A 21,437-nucleotide genomic window follows, 5' to 3' on the forward strand; every position below is an offset into this window, starting at 1 on the left:
TTGGTACAATTCGCTACTTGGATTGTGAGCCGTCGTGAACTGTGTTGTGGTTTGCGTGTGTTTCTTCTTGCTCAAGGGTGCACAATCGCGCAGTGCTGTCGACGTAGCCTATTCGAGGCAAAGTGTCATTTTTCTGGTCTCTCTAACTTTTCAGTCTGTGCGCTTCTTTGTGTAGTCCAGGATGGGTGTCCAGGCACAAAGACGCGCGGGCAGTGTCGCGGTGGAAATGTTCCAAATAAGGCCCGGAATATTTTCTTCTGTGTGACTACGTGGTAGAGAGTGCCGGCTACGTAGCACTCGTGCTGAAATCTCACTGGTTGGTGTAGTGCCCGTGACACGAAGGCAAACAGCGTTCTGCACGACTACGCAATCATCTGAAAAGGTAAGCAGTACTCGTGCATTATCCGAAGCATATAATGCTGGAACGGTGACCTGTCGTACTGCTGCAGTATTCGTGTTCAATGCTATAAAAAGCGTTTAAGGCGCTTTTGTTGTCGCCGCGGTGAGTTCCTCTGCCAAGAATTGTCGCTGTCGGTACTTGTTTTGGCGAAGGGGATGCGACCGTGCGTGCGCTAGCTTTGCATGATTTTGGTATGCGCATGTTTGCGCGTTTTGTTTCTTGTTGAGCACAGATTTGTCCTCGTATATGCCTCGTTCTACGCGTTTCTGCCTATGCTTGTTCACACCACCGCGCACGTTTCAAGGACCGGCACTTTGGCTGTGCGTAAAATGTATGATTGTCTTTCAAGATAGCGTTAGCACTTTGAGGGGGATTGAAACACTTTTTATTCGCCGCGGTTTTTGCTTGGCCCTAGACTGTTAAACCTTAGGTCGTGGGGTCGATCCTGATGGCAGTAGTCGCATTTCGATTTAGGTGAAATGAAAAAAAGAATGCCCCTGTGCTGTGCGATGTCAGCTCACGTTAAGAAATTCTAGGTGGTCTAAATTAATCCGGAACCCTCCAATACGATCAGTGCCCATTTTCCGCATCTGAATTCAAACCCCACTATAAAGAAAGCACTGTCTCAGGTTGCAGTTACCAACGAAAGTTAATTTCCGGCCGTCAGGATCTAATTTTTAAATGAGTATGTGAAGATTTTTTTTTTTATGATACCGATAGCGTTTCTGGCTACCCAGAGTATAGGATCTTGCATTTTGATCACTCTGCTGTTTGAAAATTGGTTTCTGAGGAAAACAAGTGACGCAATAATTGTCTCAGTTATTACGATGTTTATCTACGCTTTCGAACGCAGATTTGTTTTGCTCATAGCAAGATTCCTTTACTAGTGCTAGGGGAACTGATGCATTTTAAACAGGGTAGTTTTCCTTTGTATTGAGGCGTATACTTGGGCAAGTATATTTTTCCTGATCTTTTTACATTCATGTGATATTCACTGTTGGACCGAGTTCGCATGCTTGTTTTTGTACTCCTGTCATAGTGATAATGGGAAATTGGTATCCGCAGGTGGCGCATCTGTCTTCCAGTCCGAGTCAATGGCATGGATTTTGTGGCCACCAGATGAAGTCAAAAGCTGTGTTGTAAGTTGTTACTGCATTGTGCTTTGTTCTTGTGGTTGCCATGAAATGTTCTCTTACTTTCATTGCTCTTTTCCTTAATGCTACTGCTTGGAGCAGTTTGGATAGCTCTGGCCTGATATGTTTACATGTTTATATGAGTAATATTAGTTGGCTGTCAGAATGGGCCGGTTGCAGGCCATTTGAAGTTTTACATTCAATATTGCTCGTCTTTTAACCGTTGCATTCTATGCATGAAGTGCGAAATGTCTGCATGTTTTTGGCTGCATTATGTGATACTATTTGACTACGAATATTAACATTATGATGCATGTGTGTTAACTTAAATATGTGTTTTTATGCCACTCATCGCAGGTCACAGATGTAAAAGAAAAAGTGCACACATGAGAACTGGTTTCATTACTGCTGCCTTGTTTTTGCTAAGCATGGAGAGCTGAGCTAATTGGTTCTGGGTAGAATTATGAGACATCATTCCAGTGTACAAAAACACATGAACGAAGAGAGTAGACTCCATAGACCCCATACTTCAACTGAGGTTGATTTCACAACATGAGCTTTTTACATGCAAAGTGGTACTAGTGACCCCTGTGGCTGAAAAGTGTTTCCTCGACCAGGTAACAATTATTCAATGTTGCAAAAACAAAAACATAGGCGTAAGGTTAGCTTGTCACTCAAGTTGAATGCATTGGCGTGACTAAACATTGCCTACCTGGCTGACCCAACACACATTTGCGTTGAGATAATCTATTTCTTTTTCTGCCTGCCTGCTCCAGTCGCCTTACTTCGGCATTGACGCTGTCACGACCCTGTGACAGCATCAATGCGCAAGTAAGGAGACTGGAGCAGGCAGTTTTCGCAGGAGAAATTGTAGCCTTAGTGGTAGAAAGCCAGGTTCGAGAGATGAAGTGTGCTGGGCAGCGCAAGCCGGAAGACAACGCACATTCGCAACAGTGACCTGTCATTGTGCCGTATTGCCATCAGGTGTCACACCGCCTCAAGAAGGTCAGTGACAAACACGATGTACATGTTGTATTTTCAGCTTGGGAAAGCTGGGATGCATGTGCCACCTGATAAATGACGTTACGAAAAAGCCTGCCTACAAAACTAAGCACACCAAACCCCTCGTTAAACATGAGGTTGACATGGTGTACAGCATCCTCCTTGCCTGTGTCAAACATTACATTAGACAGACGAGGCTTGCATCAATGAACGCTTGCTTGAACATTGCAGGACAGCTGATTCATTAAGTGGCAGAGGTCATTTAGCTGAGCACATTCGCCTTTGCTCGCACAAGCGAGCATGCAAGGCGTTTTTGAAAGAAACACATGCCTTGTGCAAGTTTAGCACTTGAAAGGGCTGGGAAATTTTTTAAGCCTTTTGTATCTCTGTTGAAAAAGAGAATTACGTCAGCAGCCCTTCTGCAGCGCTCCAGAAAAAGAAATAGATTATCTGGAGGCAAATATGTTTGTTGGGTCAGCCAGGTAGGTGATGCATAGGCGTGCCAATGTGTTTAATGTGAGTGGCAAGATACCTTTACCCCTGTTTTTTTGTGTTTTGGTTTTTGCCGTCCTGAATAATTATCTTGTGGCGGAAATACTTTTCAGCCCCAGGGATCACTAGTACCCCTTTGCACATAAAAAGCCTGTGTTGTGGAATAAACCTCAGTTGATATATGGTGTCCATGGAGTCTACTCTCTTCATCCGTGTGATTTTGTGTGCCGGAATGATGTCTCATAATTCTCCCTTGTTTACAGTGAATAAGGAGGGCTTCTGGTGTCTTTTTTTGTATGTGATGGTTATAACAAAGTGGCTACCCATAAACTGTCATTTTGGGCTTAATTGAAGGATCCTTGGGAATTTGTTTGACAGCATATTCCATGGGCACTTTCTTGAGAAAAATCAGTTATTTGTTTCCCATTTCACTGCATTAACCATTGCTTCTCATCATGTCTCGAAAGTCATTGATAAGCACAAGCTTTCGAGTACCTGAGGGCTGTGTGAGAAGCCTTCTGACATACTTTAAACTACTGAGGATATCTGAAGACAGATTTTACCAATAATTGTTAGCCAATCCAAACCTCTTGGTTCTATCCCTGACAACCTGAAGCTGACCTGTCAATAATTAAGGCTGGAAATCGTTCTGATCCCCAAACTGTTCTCCTATTTTATTGATGTGCATTTTGCATGAACTGTTAGAGCACGAAATGAGTCCGCATATTACTTGCCACCATAATTCAAACTAATATTTCTATACCAGTCATCACGGCTCCCATTCTCTTTACTAATGTGCAATCCAACTTTTTGAATTCACAACAGATTTTCACCCAAATTTAGATTCTTTATTTTAGGCAAGTGTCATCGACTTGAATTTCTCCAAAGCTTTTCATGTTTGTCATTATAACCTTTTAGCTACACTCTCATGCTTGAGCCTTCATTCTTTGATATTAGTGTAGATTCATTGCTTCCTGTTCTACGGCTGGCCTTAAAAAACTATTGTACTTCTTCTCTTATGAAGCCCAGCATATCAATATGCAAAATCATAAGGCGTCCCTCATCCTGAGTCACTTTGGGATGTTAAACCCCCATAAACCAAACCAAGCACATTACTAAAGTACATTAATATTAGCCATTCAATAACAGTCTTTGTCTTTATGTCCCAACCTTGTCTTTATGACTGCATTATTCTGAAGGATGCCCCAACTATCTCAGCTACTCTGACTGTATTGACTTTTGCAAGACGGATGAATGGTCTTGTTTGTAATTCATCGTGTCAAAACAGCGCAAAGAAGAGAAAGATGAGGAAGGAATGCGACGGTGCGAGTGCTGACTTTCAAGAAGGTTTATTGGAAAGCACATCAAAATATATACACTGTGGCCTAAAAAAAGAATGAAGAAAGGGCGCCTTCTAACATTCACTTTGGATCTGTCAAAAACAAAACGAAAGTTGAATATGAAGCATTTAAGAGCATGAACTCTTTCTTAGGGAGCGATAAAGAAGGTGTGTTAACACATTGATTGCGTTTTTTCTACAATTTCAGTGGCCTCGATCATCTCATGCACAAACTTTTCTGTGTCTGTCTAGCACAATGCAGCACAAGAAATTACGCCTCACAGCATAAAGGATGTGGCAAACGATCGCAGTCGCGACAAGGAAACATCAGATTCCCCCTGCTAGCTTTGTTCACATCGTAACGGTGGTCTTTTGACCTCTCATTGGCACCTCTGCTAGTTTCTTGCTGAAGTTGATACATTAGCCAGATGGTTCAACTTTAGATTATTACATAGTTTCTTGGCTCTGGACATTGCTATTAACAAATCAGCTGTTGTGTGACACTTGAACTCAGAATTAACTGCCTCCGTTGCCTTGGACAGAAAGACGCCTTTAGACATGACCACAAAACCACCTTCTTTATCAGCAGTTGAATGCGATAGGGCCCACCGTCTTAAACCCGTTACAGTTCAGCCTGCGGGCAAGTTCCTGGCATGGTTCAAACCACGACACCCCATCAACCAACGCCCCCTGAAACACACCTGTCACGCTCAGGTCCAGGCACAGGAAGGCAAGACGTCAAAGTATGGCAAACAGCTCCAGAATAGTCCTCTTCGAAGGAACAATGGCAAATTTTGGCCCGTATATGCTTCAAGCAGCAGACGAGGCAGCAACTCAGTGTCGACATTGTGCACCTTGTTTTCACACACTCGTGCCTTGGCTTCTCTGCTCCGGGCTAGTGAGCGCAAAGTGGCTGCAAAGTGGCATTCCAGATGGCTTTCACCTGGTCAACGGTGCGTGACACCGTCAACCAGCCACTCCCTGGCTTGTTTTCAGGCACAAGAGTTTGACAACAAGGTGCACACCTTCAGCTTGGAGTCGCTGCCTCGTCTGGTCCTTGAAGTGCTTATGGACCAAAATTTTCCGTTCTTCCGAAGAGAACTATTGTGGAGATGCTTGCCATGGTTTGACGAGTTGCCTTTTCCACGCACAGACCTGAGTGTGACAGGTGTGTTTCGGGATGTTTTGATGCAGTGTCACGGTTTGAACCCTCTTTAGGAACTTGCCCACAGGCCGAACTGTGTCGTATTTAAGAGGGTGGGCCCTCTTGCTTTCAACTGCTGATAAACGGTGGTTTTGTGGTCGTATCGAAAGGCGCCTTTCAGTCCAAGGCCACAGATGCAGTGTATTCTGAATTTGAGTGCCACTTACTATCTGATTTGTTAAAAGCAGAGTCCAGTGCCAAGAAACATTAACAATCTAGAGTTTAACCATCAGGCTAATGCCATCAACTTCAGTAAGAAAAATTGTCCAGCTATCTTCTTTACCGCAAAGACCCATAAAGGTGACTGCTCCTTGAGGGTTGTAGTTTAAGAGAATGGAACCTGTCAGAAACAAATCGCCTTCTCTTTGCGACATAAAATTAAGTTGCTGAGCATTGATGACTCCTCTCGTGTAAGATCTGCAGAGAAAGTAACGCAGTTTCTACACAATAACTCTCGCACCAGTTTCATAGGGTGCTATGTTGACATCAAGGATTTATATTACGCCATCCCTCAATCAGGATCAATAATGTGTTGAAGAATTCATTAACCTAAATGGAGCAGTGGCATTCCAAACGTCTCAGGCGTTTTGGTGAATAATTTTGTCGCACTTTTAAGCTCATACCTTCAGTCCATCTTTATTACATTTCAGAATAGCTTGTTTTTGCAAAAAAAACTATTAGCGCCGCTGTTACGTGGCTTATTGCAGGATCTCCAATCCTGACGAAGCATTGTCTAAGGTGAGAGAGGAGTTCAGTCAAAGCCTCAGTCCACTTTGAATCACCACTGAAATTATAGAGGATAATATGTCATCACATTTATTGGATCTCAATCTTGGGTGGTTACACTTGTTGGGCTTACGAACCAAGGGAAAACAAGCTACTTTTACCATTTTCTTCGGTTCAGTCTAAGCTGGTCAAGAGGTGTCACTAACCTTTGCTTCAAAAATTCCTTAATGAAATCCTGTTTGATTGCCATGACATCCAGTTTTGCCCAGCTCATATGCCGTTTGTCCTTTACTGGATATTCAGAACCTTTGTCAGTGTCTTTAGCCGATTGCTTTAAGCAGAAGTTGAAACATTCTTTTTGTGCCCCCGTCGAGACTGTAACTCCCAAAAGGAAGTTTGTACGTACCTTTCCCTACATCCACAATTGGTCGCACCGGTTAAATAGGCAGTCGAGTTGGCGTCGATATTGTTTTTCTAACCCTATGAAGTTTCAGTACCTGTAGTCAACCGAGATTATCCATCAGAGTCTCTTCGTGCACTGCACAGAAGACATAGTGTGTTCGAACGCCTTGAAATGCGGCTATGTTTACATTGGGAAAACAGGCAAGTGTGTCACTGAGAGGTTTAAAAGACCACCACGACGATGTGAACAAAGCTTGCGGGAGAACTTTGATGATTCACTGTTGCAATTGCAATTGTTTGCCAGATCCTAAACGCTGTGAACCGGAATTCATGTTCTGCATTTTGCCTGACAGACACAGAAAAGTTTGTGCGTGAGATAATCGAGGCCACTGAAATTTAAAAAAAAACCGCAATCACTGTGTTAGCACACCTTCTTTATCGCTTCCTAAGGAAGAGTTCATGCTCTTAAATGCTTCTTTGTCAGTTTTTGTTTTGTTTTACACTCATGCAATGTGGTTGACACAAGGTGCCCTTTGTTCGTTGTTTTTTTAGGCTACAGTGTATATATTTTGACGTGGTTTCCAATACACATTGGCGATAGTCAGCACTCATGCCATCATATTTATTCCTTCGTTGTCCTTGTCTTGTCTGCATTGTTTTGTCACAACATATTGACCTCCTTTCCCACCTCTAGGGTTAATGGTATGGAGAAACCTTAACCAGATGCAGCCCCACATACTTGGAGCATGTCACGATACATGCTGCTGGCACCACAAGGGCACTCGGGTTTATCAGGAGATGTCATGATCTGTGTGCTCTTGCCATGCTGCGCAGTTTATGCATAAAAATTTTATTGATTCCAAACTGAAGTATTCCCTAGCTCTTTCAATTTTGCACCAAACTGTTTGATGCTACGCCACCAACTCCCTTTAATCCAACAGCGACACTTGGTACAGCATATGTGTAATCAGTCATCTCATTTGACCACCAGACATCACTGCATAAAAGGGGAAACGCTCGTTTAGGTGTGTTCCATATACTCTACAATACTTTTCCACAACTTAATGTTAAATGTTGCTGCCCCGCTTCAGACCAGGATGCCATCACAACTAAATCAAGAAATTTTTCCTGTTCCCATTGAAGAATAAATCAAATCAAAGTTTATTTCCCATCTAGCACTACAGATGGAGGAATCGTAGAAAAAAGCTGCCCTTGGGCAGCTTGACGAGTCTATAATCCTTATTATTGACAGGGAGGCAACACAAGAATTTATGCAATTTTAAAAAACAAGCACATTAAGGAAGCACCGGAGAATACACGAAACAGCAATATGTATACATAATGAAACTTAAACAATGTTATGCAAAAACAAATTATGTAGTTCATGACATGAAAAAGAAAACAAATCGAGGTTAATGTGGATATACCTATTTAGAAGAGATGGAAGTGTGTACTAAAGGCATTCATAGACTGATTCTTTTTTCCTTAGTTCTGCAAAATTTTTAAGATTTGTTACATTCTTCTTGATTTCTGTTTTAAAAGTAACACTGAGGCGATATTTATAAAGGTTATGTGCTTTAATAACTCTGGAGCGACAAAAGAAAGCTGCACTGGGATGTCGGAACGGTAAATTATATGCATTTCGGAGATATCTTTTTTGCATTAAATGAATACGTTCAAAGTTAGTGAATGTTGTAGTGCCCCACACCAACTGGCAATAGTTTAAATGCGAGTTGAATATTGAATTGTATACCAGCATCTTAGTTTTTGTGGGAAGTATGTATTTTAGACGGCCTATAACACCAGTGATTTGAGCTATTTTTTTCAAGATATAATTGACATGGTAATCCCATGACATACTGGCAGAAAATATGACCCCAAGGCATTTAAACTGCTCAACAATTTCTACAGCCCGCGAGTTTAATATAATATTCTCGTGCAGTGGGATAACTTTATTTTTCGGCCTAAATATGACAGCTTTGGTCTTACTCTCATTTATTTGCATCAGGTTAACTGCAGACCAGACCTCAAGAGGCATTGTGGCATTACATTGTTTGATAAGTTCATGAACATTTTCACCCGAAAAAAATACGCTCGTATCGTCTGCATAGATGGAAAACTTTGTATTATCGCTAATGTTGACAATATCGTTTCGGTAAATATTGAAGAGTAGAGGCCCTAGCGTACTGCCTTGGGGGACACCGTAGAAGAGCGGCTTCGGTTCAGACTGTATACCATTTATGTACACCACTTGCTGTCTAAACGACAAATAAGAACTTAACAATGAGAGCGCTTTTCCTCGGATACCATAGTAGTGTAATTTATTTAGTAAGATTTTATGATTTACCAGGTCAAAAGCCTTTGAGAAGTCCACAAATACACCAATGACAATAGATTTGTTTTCAAGTTGCTTTATTATATATTCCTTTTGTTGGAGTAATGCAAGTTCAGTGGATTTGCTTTTGCAGAAGCCAAACTGAAATGGTGTTAGCAAGTTAAATTTATGGATGAAATTTGACATTCTTAGATGCAGCATTTTCTCAAATGCTTTCGAAAACACTGGCAAAATAGAGATTGGTCTGTAGTTGGCGAGGGCGTTGCGATCTCCTTTTTTGTAAAGAACAACAACTTTTGCTAATTGCATTTTTTCCGTAAAAACTGCAGTTTCTAAACAGATGTTAAAGATGTGAGCAAGTATGGGAGCAATTATGTCAACTACATGCTTGACTGGCCGTATTTGGATATCATCAATGTCACAGCTACTGCTATTGTTAAGATTTGTTATCACCGACACTACTTCGTCTACCGTGACTGGGTGCAGAAAAATTGTTTCATCATTCTGAATTCGAACATATTTGCAAGCGTCAGATCCGGCAGCACGTGTTATAGCACGGGTAGCCAAGCTCGTTAAAAAAGTATTGAATACATTAGCCAGTTCGACGCCAGAAACTTCCTTTCCATCAATATTTAATTTTGTTAATGCAGTGCGTGAACTGTCCCGCTGCAGAAGTGTATTTAATCTCGACCATAGTACACCATTTCGAGCATTCTTAACATCTAGAAGTGACACGTGATAGGCTGTTCGTGCAGACCGCAGTTTTTTAGTCAATTTGTTCCTATATTTCTTAAATACCGCAAGGTCCTCAACCTTCCGGCTGCTCAAAAATTTTCTGTACGCTTGTCTTTCATTTGTATTTCTCCGCGAAGCTCTGGCGTTACCCATGGCTTGCGGATTCTGCGACTTTTCACGCGTGTTACAAGAGGAAAGCAGTCGTGACATATCTGTTTACAGCAATCGACAAACGTATTATAGGCAACATTTGCATCATGAAGTTCAGCTATCTTACTCCAATATACTTTCATGAGCGCATCCCTAAAGGATTTCAATGATGATTCTGTAATAGCTTGGTATGTGATTGATGTGGACTTACTTCCTATTGTACTAGTGTTCTCAATGCAAGCAAACACAGGAAGATGGTCACTAACACAACAAGATAAAACACCAGAAAAAGCATTCAGCTGCATAGAGTTAGTAATAATTAAATCGAGAACAGAATGGCCTTCGCTTGTGATCCTACCTCACCACATTTTCATTGCATGTGGTCCCTCAAAATTATGGAAATAAGTGATATCGCTTGGAGCATTGACACTGGTTTGTTTTACCTTTTCTTTGCTGCTGTTTTTATTTTGCAACTGATGTATCAATGGATTGTATGCCTCTTTTCGTAGTGTATCGTCTGCGACATCTCAGCTGTGCTACTGCAGTCACCCTTCTGATGTTACCTTTATATTGTCCCTCTTATTAATACCCCACTAAAAGCCTTCAGAGGACAAAAAACGATGGCTTTTTTATTTTGCTCATTATGGCACACGTCAGGCTTATGTTTAGGGATATAGGAGAGGCCTTTGTCTTGCAGTGGTGCTAGTTATGCTGCTGATGATGGTACTTAATGACGAGCATATGATATATTGAATAAGAACCTCAAATTATTTTTCTTTTTGAGTGCGAATAGCTTCAGTGGTTCTTGATTTAGGCTCACTTTATTCCTGTGGCCACAATACGGAGTTTACTTTTTTAGCACTCTAATACTGGCAAGAATAAAAACTTGTGGATCCTAATTCTTTCATTTCAATCTTTTCTGCAGAGTGCATCGCCCAGTTTTCCCAAGCCCTCATGCACCGGTGGTATGTTGGGGAGGAGGGATAACCACGAACTTTACAGGACTGAAGATCGAGAAGAGGACAGGACGAGCGGTGGTACATCAACAAGGCTGTTTCATGGGGCCCAACTGCATTGACAAGTGGCTAAAGAAGAGCAAGAGGAGCATGAACACAAAATAAAACTGGCTGTAGGAGCTTCATCTATTTTGAAATTTGCTGTCTCATTGCGACAGACATAACATTGCTGCATGGCCCCTGCCCCAACATCTCCCAGTCATTCCAACATGCCCAGTCATTCCAACCGGCCCAGTCATTCCAACCTGCCCAGTCATTCCAACATGCCCAGTCATTCCAACATGCCCAGTCATTCCAACATGCCCAGTCATTCCAACATGCCCAGTCATTCCAACATGCCCAGTCATTCCAACGCATTTTCCATTACCATAATCCACCAAGGTTTCCAGTGTTGGTTTCCAATATTTACATCATTGCCTTTTTTTCCAATAGGGTATGCTTCACAATAAGGAATCGTGCGAATGAAGTGCTCTCAATGGCTTGCACATTTACACCCGGCCAATTCTTTAAGGGAACAACAGGTTAGGCAAATATTTTGAAAAAAAAAGGTTTTTTGTTTTTTCGATATTTGGAATTCCCAATCTTTCTTCCACGATTCCCAATAGGTCACTTGCGTGTGCACGAATGATTTACCTCGAAAATTGACCTTTTCCAAAACCTAGGTGGTGACCGACCATGCCTCCTTTCACACCTATGAGAGATCTGTACGTCTCCTAGGTTGAAAAAAAACAATGGAAAAAAACGTCCATTTTCTCCAAGTTTAGCAGAATAGTTACTGCTCGCCTGGAAGCAGCAGTAAATACCTAGCGTTCCGTTTTTCGCGAAAACAATTCTCAGACGCTGCCGGTATATCTCGCGACGCGGGTTGTTTTCCTTCCCTTTCGGCTTGCTTTTACAGTCAAAATCGGTTTTTCATTGTTTTGAGGCTATATTCTAAGTGTTCATGATATGACGAAGACGAAGAAGTTATTTTAAAAGCGGCGCTTTCGTGGGAATCGTCATAAGTTCGTTCCTCATGGCACCAAGTCCTCGCAACGCATTCCGACGCTGGACGCAGAGGCCGCCGCGTATCGCACTCGGCCGCACAAATGGATGACCTAAGCGCGAGTTTTTGTGACCGTGGCTATGCTCTCATTGACACTGACATGCTGTCGTGTGCCATCGTGAAAGCTATGCGTGTAAAGTGTGCAGTGGGGACTTGCAGCAGCTCGAAAATGCAGCACGAAGAGCTGGCGTTGCTTGCACTTACTCTCTGAACTGCGTAAGGTGCTCTTCTTCGCATCAATTCCAGACGTCAAAAAAGACAACGTCGAGCCTCTATGAAGTCAACGCGAGGATTGTGTATGCCTTACGATGCATAGGAAATGCTGCAGCTGCTGGGAGCGACGACTGTACTTTGCATTTAGGGCTGCACAGCTGGTTACAAAAGAGGCCCGAAACGCAAGGCAGCAAACGAAGAAGAGAAAGATTGACTTTGGAGGTTGTTACGAGGCTGGTGGTTAATGATATGATACATCCACATGCATTTATAGCGTGCAGGGTTGGAATAAAGGGCTTTTATTTACTTCAAACCTATTTATCTTGAAACATCGATTTTCGCAACGTTTGCTCCTTTTTCTCTGGAACAACAGCAACTAGAAACATCATTTTTTGCCAACGTTATTGCAGCCTCAGGGGACATCTACTGAACCAGAGTTATAAAAATTAGTTAAAGGAATTTTGTTTCACAAGCTATAAATTGGCCAACTTGGCCTGAAAAATGAGTAGGTTCACTTCTGGTTCAGTAAAGAGAACTTAATTTATTTATTTATTTATTTATTTATTTAACAATACTGTCAACCCTCGTGCGAGGGTCCTTACAGAGAGGGTATAAAAATTTCATAGAAAAACAGCACTATTCACAAGCATTGCTAATTTCAACGGTGCCAATATGATTGTTCTAACCTTAACAGATCCTGAGAAAACGGGTCACAAACGTAGGCTAAAATACATGGAAGGTATAGGGCCTACCCTGTCCCCTTAATAGTACCTCGCGAGCGCCAACCAAACTGCTTGTCAGCGCCTCACCACGGCGCGGCGCGGTGAAGATAGCGAGAACAGACGCGCGCACAAGTTTGCCCACACAACGATTGTCGTCTGCTAGGCTCTCCCCACTATCGCGACACAACCCACGGCCATGTTCTTCTCCTCTCCCACGGCTGATGGCACTGGTAACTGATGACATTGATGAGGTCAATGATGACACTGATGATCATGCGTAAGGAAACGAGCAGCGAACGGCAGGGTGAGCAAATCATTATAGTTTTTGGCATGTCGTTAGCTTTTACTAGGCCTAAAATATCACTACAAAGCCATTACTGGTGACAACGAAGCTAAGTTATGTGTAAATTGTGGTCGCCCCGTCCAGTTTTTTTGCTGTATAGGAGCAGCAGGAATACCCCCACGCATCCTGGAAGAAATGCGTCTGCGTATTGTAGTACTGGCGACAGCGGAAAAATCTCAAATCTAGATAGCTAGGCAAGTTAGTGGGAGAAATACAACAGTTAATACGATTATTCAGGCCTTCCGTGATGAAGGCCGCATTGGAGACGAACCCTGATGTTTCAAGCGCAAAACGACAGCAGAGCCAGATCTGGCCATTGTTGCTCTAGCTGCTGCGGATCCCCTCACGACTGCGGGCCGGGTAAATGACATTGTCGGCTTGTACACAAGTACACGAGCTTGTACGAAAAGGGCTACGTGAAGCAGGCCGCATAAACAGATGTGCGGCGCGGAAACCATTACTTTCGGCCGCCAGCAAAGCGGAAAGGATGCGGTTTGCGCACGAGCGTCCGCAGGGGACCGTGGACAACTAAAGTAGCATTCACCGAGGAGTCGACGTTCTGCAATCAGTGGGACCAAAAGCAAAGAGTCTACGGTCCAGCTCGCTCAAGGTGTGCAGTGCATGGGGTTTGTGCGTGATTGTATAGAATGGCCATGGTGGGCATTCCGCTCAGTTTCATGTTACTTCTTATTACGCTAAAAACGCTTACTGTCCTCGCCATAAATTGACTAAGCATTTTTTTTCTCCTATGTAGCCCCACAAATTATACGTTAAAATTGCACCGAAAATGTGGTATTACATCTAGAAGTTAAAACTAGCTGTTTTCACTTTTGTAGGTACGCCCTTGCTTGCGGTCGCAGGAGTGTCAATGTCTGCAAAGTCGTCAACAAGGAGAGTCTCGGGCCCAATCTATCGGATTCTCGGTCGTGTCTGCTCGGACGCAAACACTGGAATTATTGAGGGCAAGCTCCTTCCCCAGTTGCTTGATGACCCTTTCAAGGACGGTTTTTTTATCTGCAACAAAACCTTTCCCATATCCAGACTTCCCAATCTGTGAAGGCTCACCTGGAGCAAGTCGTAGCCATGACACTGCCATAGCCGCCGCAAGGAGCCAACCTCAATTATAATTGCGAACCTGTGGGAAATAATGAAGAGAAACCCGTCAAGGATTTGTGTGCACCATGCGGCTTCCGAAAAACTCAGGAAGCCGTCAAGGGTGAGTGAAAATTGCTTAAATCCGCACCCGAAACTCATGCCAGCTCTATATGAGTCACTCCCCGACCCGTGGCTGGGGTTGTTCAACCGGATGGACATTTTCTGACTTACTGACAACGAACGAGTGCGCATGTGCGCTGGAACGCACGGAAACGCCATTCCATGGAAAAAGTCAAAAGTGCCTCAATAAACAGTGCCTGACTGTGCATCAAGATCCAACGAGGCGTCTTTCTTCTTCGCCCCCACAGAGGTGACTCAGTGGTTATGGCGCTTGGCTGCCGACCCAAAAGACGCGCGTTCAATCCCGGCAGCGGCTGTTGAATTTCGATGGAGGCGAAATTATAGAGGCCTGTTTACTGTGCCATGTCAGTGCACGTTAAAGATCCTCAGGTGGTCGAAATTTCCGGAGCCCTTCACTACGGCGTCCCTCACAGCCTGAGTAGTTCCCGGACGTTAACCTCTATAAAGCCTCAAAAATGTTTTTCGTAACACGAAGCATTTGTCCTGTTTTTCTCGCTTTGTTCATAGTTTTCCGGCATATGCGCAATCATGGGATAAATGCTGGCAAAAAGTGCAATATACAGCTACGCGTGCCTCAGATATCTCGGTTCCGCCAACGATGCCTTTTACCTGGCCCGCAGTCATGGAGGGATCCGAAGCAGCTACAGCAACGATGGCCATATCTTGCTCTGGTGTTGTCTTGAGCTTTACACATCTGGGTGCGTCTCCAATGCGGCCTCCATTACGGAATTTATTTATTTAATTATTTATTCAAAATACGCTGAAATACGCCTCATTTCAGGGTATTACATGGGGGGGGGGAGTATGTACATACCATTGGTTCAAGATTAAATTATTGCACTAAAATGAAATAGAAATCACAAAACATTAATGAAAAATAGGCATCCACAAAAAGAGTCGCAACAATGCACATATTAGCAAAATTTGAGGAATAAACAACAGCACCGCAAGAAAAAGATGACACCGGAGAAAGTGCGCTGAAGTAAAAACAAAAAAAAATATGAAATAAAAAGAAGACAAGGCGGAAGAAAGAATGCTGAAAAAAAAACCTTTTTAGTTGTTGAAACATCAGTGAATAAGGTGTTTGAACATATTTAGGTCAGATTCTGTGGCAATGTCTGATGGTAAAGCGTTCCATTCGGATATTGTGCGCGATAAAAAAGAATAAGCATAATGGGACGACTGGCAGTTAATGCGTTTAACTTTCTAAGGATAATCGTGACGTGCAAAGATAACTGGCGGTGGCTGAATGAATTCACCATGAAGGGAAGGATGGTGGCAAAGCTTGTGGAAAAGTGATAGACGGGAAATTTTAGGCCGGAGTTCCGGCCGGAAGGCCAGAATAATCATATTAACTGTTGTCTTTCTCACACCATCTCGCCAATGCCACAATACTCAACCGCGCTTCCTCCCGAATGCGCGGGGCATTCCGCCTGCTCCTAGACAGCTAGTGAAAAAAAAAAATCCGGGCTGCGTGACCGCAGTTCACGCACAACCGTAGCTGCATTGTCACCAAAGATGCCTTCGTAGTGCATTTTGCGGCCGAGTAATATCTAACGACGTGCCTAAAACTTTATCGACGATTTTCTCACCCTGCCGTTCGTGCTCTTTTTCTTCTCTATCACGCCGCTTTCATCAGCTGGGAGAGGAGAAGAACACGACCGTGTTGCGTCGTGATAGTGCGAAGAGCCTAGGAGGCGACAACTGTTGTGTGGACAAACTTGTGCACGCGCGGGTGTTCTCGCTGGCTTCGCTGCTCCAGGCGGAGATAAGGCGCTGACAAGCGGTTTGGTCGACGCACACGCGGTACTCTTGAAGAATTGACCTGGGGCGCGATTACGAGTCCCTCGAAATCGTCTGAATCGGAAAGTGTCTAAAAAAGTGTCTCATTTGCCCCGTTCTTATTGGTCGGTCATGGCCAGCGGCCATATTGTTTTTTTGCGTCACCGGCCGACGTCATAAAACGGGCAGAAGTGTTGACGTTGCTTATCTAATTATGCGAGCCGATTGAGACGATTTTTCTGGATTGGAACGAGTGGTCTCAAACCGCTTGAGACAGAAAATGGCGGTTGTTTACATGGCCGGTGGCCGCGCGAGCAGCGTTGTAAGAGGGTGCATGAAGATGGTTTTGACGTGCCGGACGAGTTGTTTCGACGTTTTGACATAGGAAGGAGCACAATGGCTGTGCGACGAACTCGCCGTTGAACTTGGAGGTGTGCGGGTGAATGCGCGGTCAGTGGAGCGGCAAGGGCTGTGCGCGCCTTCGCCGCCGGTGGGTTTCAAGACACCGTCGGAAATGAAGTAAACGTCGGCGTAGCCCAACCGACTGTGAGCAAGTGTTTGCGGTGAGTTGCGGAGACCACTGTCAAAGTTAAGTCGCAGAAGGTGCGCGCTTTCCGGCGAGACCCCTACGACAAGGCGGCGGCGAAGGAGGACTTCCTTCGCATAAACTTTCGCCACCGCAGTATCCCCGGCGGCGTCATCCGAGCATCATCCGAACGGAACGGCAACAACACCAAAACGAATGTCAAGTACTTAACCCGAAGCGGGCGGCATGAGTTGGTTACGAGGCGTCGTGAGTGATTGTTGGCGCAGTGACCGGACGCGTGCCGGCTCTTAATTGCCGCAGTGAGATTGCAAGCTCCCAGCAGCTGCACCGGTCTGCTCCCGTGTGTCGGCAGTTACTGCAGTGTGATTATTCATGGTCGCCTGGTATTTTCTGAACAAAAATAAATAGAACCCCGCATCGCCCTTAGAGCACATTTGCCGTCGATAGCAGGCTAGGTGAGTTCACACTGGCGAGTCGTGGAGGTCGCGCGACAGGCTTCAATCGATTTATTACGCTCCCTCCCCGCTTTACATGTACTTCGGAAACCGTAAATAATTGACTGAAATCCGTCGCCTAGAATACTAGCGCGACGTTTGCAACTCGCCAGTGTGAACTTGCCTTGAAGCTGCCTTCGCCGGTTTTCGAGCCAAGCGCTCCTGCCAAATTGATCTCGGCAGACTCGTAGCAATCACTGCCTTTAAACAGATTTTTCCGCGCACTTAAGACGTCTGCGTAGTACTTTGATTGTACGTAATGTGTATAAAAAGAGGACAGCCGTCGAATCAGCTGATTTTTTTTCTGGCTGCCAGGTTTACGGTGGGTGAATATGTGGGTGGAGGGATAAGGCTGAATGTAGATGAATCCTTTGAATCAGGAGGCAGCTCACGCCACCTAGCCGACGCTTTTCCAGCGTCAGTGCGCTCTCGCGGCAGCAAAAGTGACTGAAGAGCAAACTTAATTGCAGAACTGAGGACGCTTCTTGTTTTGCTTAATGTTGTTAAGTTTGAAACATAGTTTGTTGGGAAAATAAAACATTCTTCATTTAATTAACGGCTTGTTTACAGCAAAACATTTGCATACGGTCCCCTATTGCGCAACTAAATGCTTCCTGGGTGGATCCCTGCTACTAGCCGCTAAAGCCCTTAGCTAGGGACTTCACTGGCCACCGCTGATTGGTTGACTTCGCGTTCGCATCTCGCGGTGTCGTCATTTTGACGTCAGAGTCTCAAAATTGAGACAACTCGTAATACCATCCCTGGTGTGCATATAAATTTGTTATGCCAAACGGCATGTTGCGCAATAGCAAAAAATTCGCTGTGGCTTAGCTTGGTTAAGCCCGGTAATTGCGAAAGCAATATCCGTACCTACGCCATGGTTCAACTGGTAGTGTAGCTGGTGGTGGTGCTTGTGGTTAGACTTGTGGCGATGCATCTGTTATACAATCCAATCCAATGCAATCCAATCTAATCTAATCCAATCCAATGTAATCTAATCTAATCTATTCTAATCCAATCCAGTCCAGTACAATCCAGTCCAGTCAGGCCGTCGTACATGTGCACCGCCGTCGCACACGGACGGCACGAGATCGCGAAGCAATGTTAAGCCGCCTGTGGTTCGCACAGCTACTGCTTTCTAGCGGCGTCAGTCGAGCCTAATCTCTTCAGCGTAACGCCACAATCGCGCTCCTAGCGGAGAGCGCAAGAGTTAGGCGCCAGTGGTGGCACCGCCGCGGCTTGCGACGGCGCGAGTCGGTCGCCCTTCTCTTCGGCGTGATGTCACACATGACGTCACACAGAGGTCAACTAAAGGACAATGGTGGCACCGCCGCGCCACGGCAAAGGCTATAAGTGCAAGTAGTAAAGCTTTCGTTTTAAAACAAGTGCCACAATGCGATCGCGGTCAACGCGGCTAAATTTATCGCGCTGATTCAGCGCTGCTAGCAGCAGCGCCACATGTTCTCCCAGCACCATTGGCACTCAAGGCAATTGTGGCTAGTTGCTTGTACAATCACCCGCAGACTTAATACGAATGACGGAATGCGTGGCCTGGACTGCCGTCAGCGCTGTTGCGACCCGGGTAGCATGACCGGGGACCGGTGATTGGACGAGGAGTATGGGAGACTGGGTTCGGAGGAAGGTAACGAAAAACTTTATACACTTATTTACATTATTTACATAGAGCGACTGAGAATGGCTCTCAGTGGAAGGGGAACGTCTTCGTCAACCGTGGTCGACTGGAGCTAGCAGGCTTCTCTCGGCCACACTCACAGCCGAGTTAAATATGGTTCGGATTCCCCAGATCCCTGGCTGGGGAATAATGTTCGAAGAGCACTGTCTAATCGGATGGACCGAAGTAGAGGCTGGTGTTACCACCCACGGCCGGGCAGGTGCGGGCTTTTCCACTCTCTCGCAGCTGGGTCGATGGGAAGGGGGAGATGCTGACTCATCCAGCCCGGCTGGAAAGAAATTTCCCGCAGTCTTCCAGCAGGTGAATGAACCTGCCTCCCCGCGGAATGTCCAGAACACGAGTCGAGTCGGACACAGCCGTCTTCAATTTACAGCCAGCTTGACTGGCGCCGCCACGTCGCCTCCCCTTCGCTGTGGTTGCTCTGACAATAGCCCCTGCGCATCTCCTGCCTTCGTCGCTGCTGCCTCATTCACCTGCACTCCGCTACACTAATGCATTTAGGCTCGGAGGGCGGCATTCCAAGCATCCCACTTCACCACCGCCGTCGCGAGGTTGTCGGCCTCGTCGATTGTTCACGGTTACTGCTTGATCGGGCCCACGTGGTCAGAAGTACGGTCACGACAGCTCGTCCGCCGCCAGGCAGAGGCCTCGAAAGGGGTTACAGCTCCTCGCTGTCCTCTGAAGAGGCCGCATCAGCCAGGCAGGTCCTCTGTTTCCTGGGTGATCCAAGGGTCGGTGTCTGCAGGCCAAGGGTCTCAGGTAGAGCATTAGTGGTCAAATCTGCACAATGCCCCCACCCCGGCAAGGCAAGAGCACCACCCTTCTCCTGAGTCGTGCCAGGCAAAACAAAGACCAAGGCCTCAAGCTGTGCTGCTCAATTAACTCCCCTTTTTGGCTCCCCCCCTCAGGCGGTCTGGTTGGGTGAGCTGCGGGCGATGAACGTGACCTATGCGGGCGATTTAATGCCACCGCATTTTTTTTAAATTTTGAAACAGGTTTTGTTCTGGAGAAATTACAGCTGCCGTTGCGATTCACAGACCAACGGCCCTGGATAGATTAGAGGAGGAGACAGCAGAGCTCCACTACTATTCCCGTATTCTCAAGCGCTAATCTATGCCTAACACATAAAACCCACACACTGCAACTATCCATTCCAAAACCTCAAAGGCTGTCAAAAAAAAAGCTCTTTTACGCATAGAATTAACAAGCGTCTTTAAGCTACATCATTACGGCCAGAAAACACGAAGTACAAAATCCTACACAGGCATAAAAGCTCAAACTTCGTTTGCGTCTTTCTACCGTACATGAATAAAAAAACACTAACTTCAAGAAAGAAGTATTCCAAGAACACACCTACTTCAGTCGCGCCCGACGCGGTCGGGCTGCCGTTCTACCAGCTACGGTTTCCAAAAAGCTGCGGGGCTGATTAGTTCCGTCTCTTTGCGACTGTCATGCAAAGCTCGGGCAGCGCTGAAAAAGCTCTACACGAGAGAGGCGCTTCCCCCTCTCCCGGTTCCCTGCATGTCTCGTCTCTGTCTGACCCGCGCGCGCTCTACGGCGTCCTTTTGTCTGGCGGCCGCGCGCTTCTTTCTTCAGCCAGCAGCAGGTGTCACATGTCTCATGACAATTCTTGCTGCGGTCCAACAATGGAGCAAGTGGCCTACGCCCTGCATGTTGCGGCCCCCTCCGACTCGCGGGTCTTCTGTGGCGCTCTTTTGTGGGAAGACCTGGTACCCTTCTCCCCAGCACGCCGCCCGCGTCACATGCCCTCACGCGTAGCCGTTTTCCGGAAATTTCGCCGGTCGACTTTCTTTTTCTGTCAAAATTTCTCGTGTTGCAAACAAATGCTAAGCTGCCGGCTCTCGTCTTAGTCGAGCCATCAATTCTCAAAGGCTCACCGTTTCCGCCATTTTTCTCGCGCAGCAAAGCCACTTGAGCTTTGCTCAGAGTGTCAGGCAATGGCTCATCTGAACAACCGTTCGCCCCCGTGATATCCGCTGAACACGATGGTTCGCTCTCCTGCGGTATGCACCTAGCCGCGGCGATATTGCATACACTGAGCGGCTCTTTGTCCGGTGTTCGGTCACGTGCGGCTGTCGTTCCCTCATCCTTGAAATGACCTTCGTTTTGATGCAGCGCTGATGCGCATTCCTGGCTTACAATCGATCTTTCAGCCGTCGCTTTCACCGCATGACTGCTTTCTGGTATTGCGGTGCCGTCACGTGTTAAGGTGCCGGCCCTCGCCGCAGCGTCAAAAGCCAACACAGTAATTCCCGGAGGCGCGTCGCGTGCGGAATTTTCCTCGCATAGCAGAACTACCTGAGCCCTACAATCAGTGCTAGGTAACGACCTCTCTGAAAACTCGCACGCCTCAGTGATCTTGTCTGAGCTAGGTGCTTTACTGTCTGGCGTTCTGTCGGTGGCCGCT

At 45.6% G+C, this 21,437-nt stretch overlaps 1 long non-coding RNA gene across 1 annotated transcript; it reads left to right on the forward strand.

Moving 5' to 3' along the window:
* Positions 1 to 22: 22 nt before the first annotated feature.
* Positions 23 to 10,934, forward strand: LOC149338508 (uncharacterized). The gene is made up of 3 exons (XR_016283743.1): positions 23 to 382; positions 1,466 to 1,539; positions 10,844 to 10,934. It is a non-coding gene; the product is annotated as an uncharacterized LOC149338508 (long non-coding RNA).
* Positions 10,935 to 21,437: the final 10,503 nt, after the last annotated feature.

The sequence above is a fragment of the Amblyomma mixtum genome, chromosome 6, assembly GCF_055824585.1.
Source record: "Amblyomma mixtum isolate Tamu chromosome 6, ASM5582458v1, whole genome shotgun sequence".
Classification (NCBI taxonomy): Eukaryota; Metazoa; Arthropoda; class Arachnida; order Ixodida; family Ixodidae; genus Amblyomma; species Amblyomma mixtum.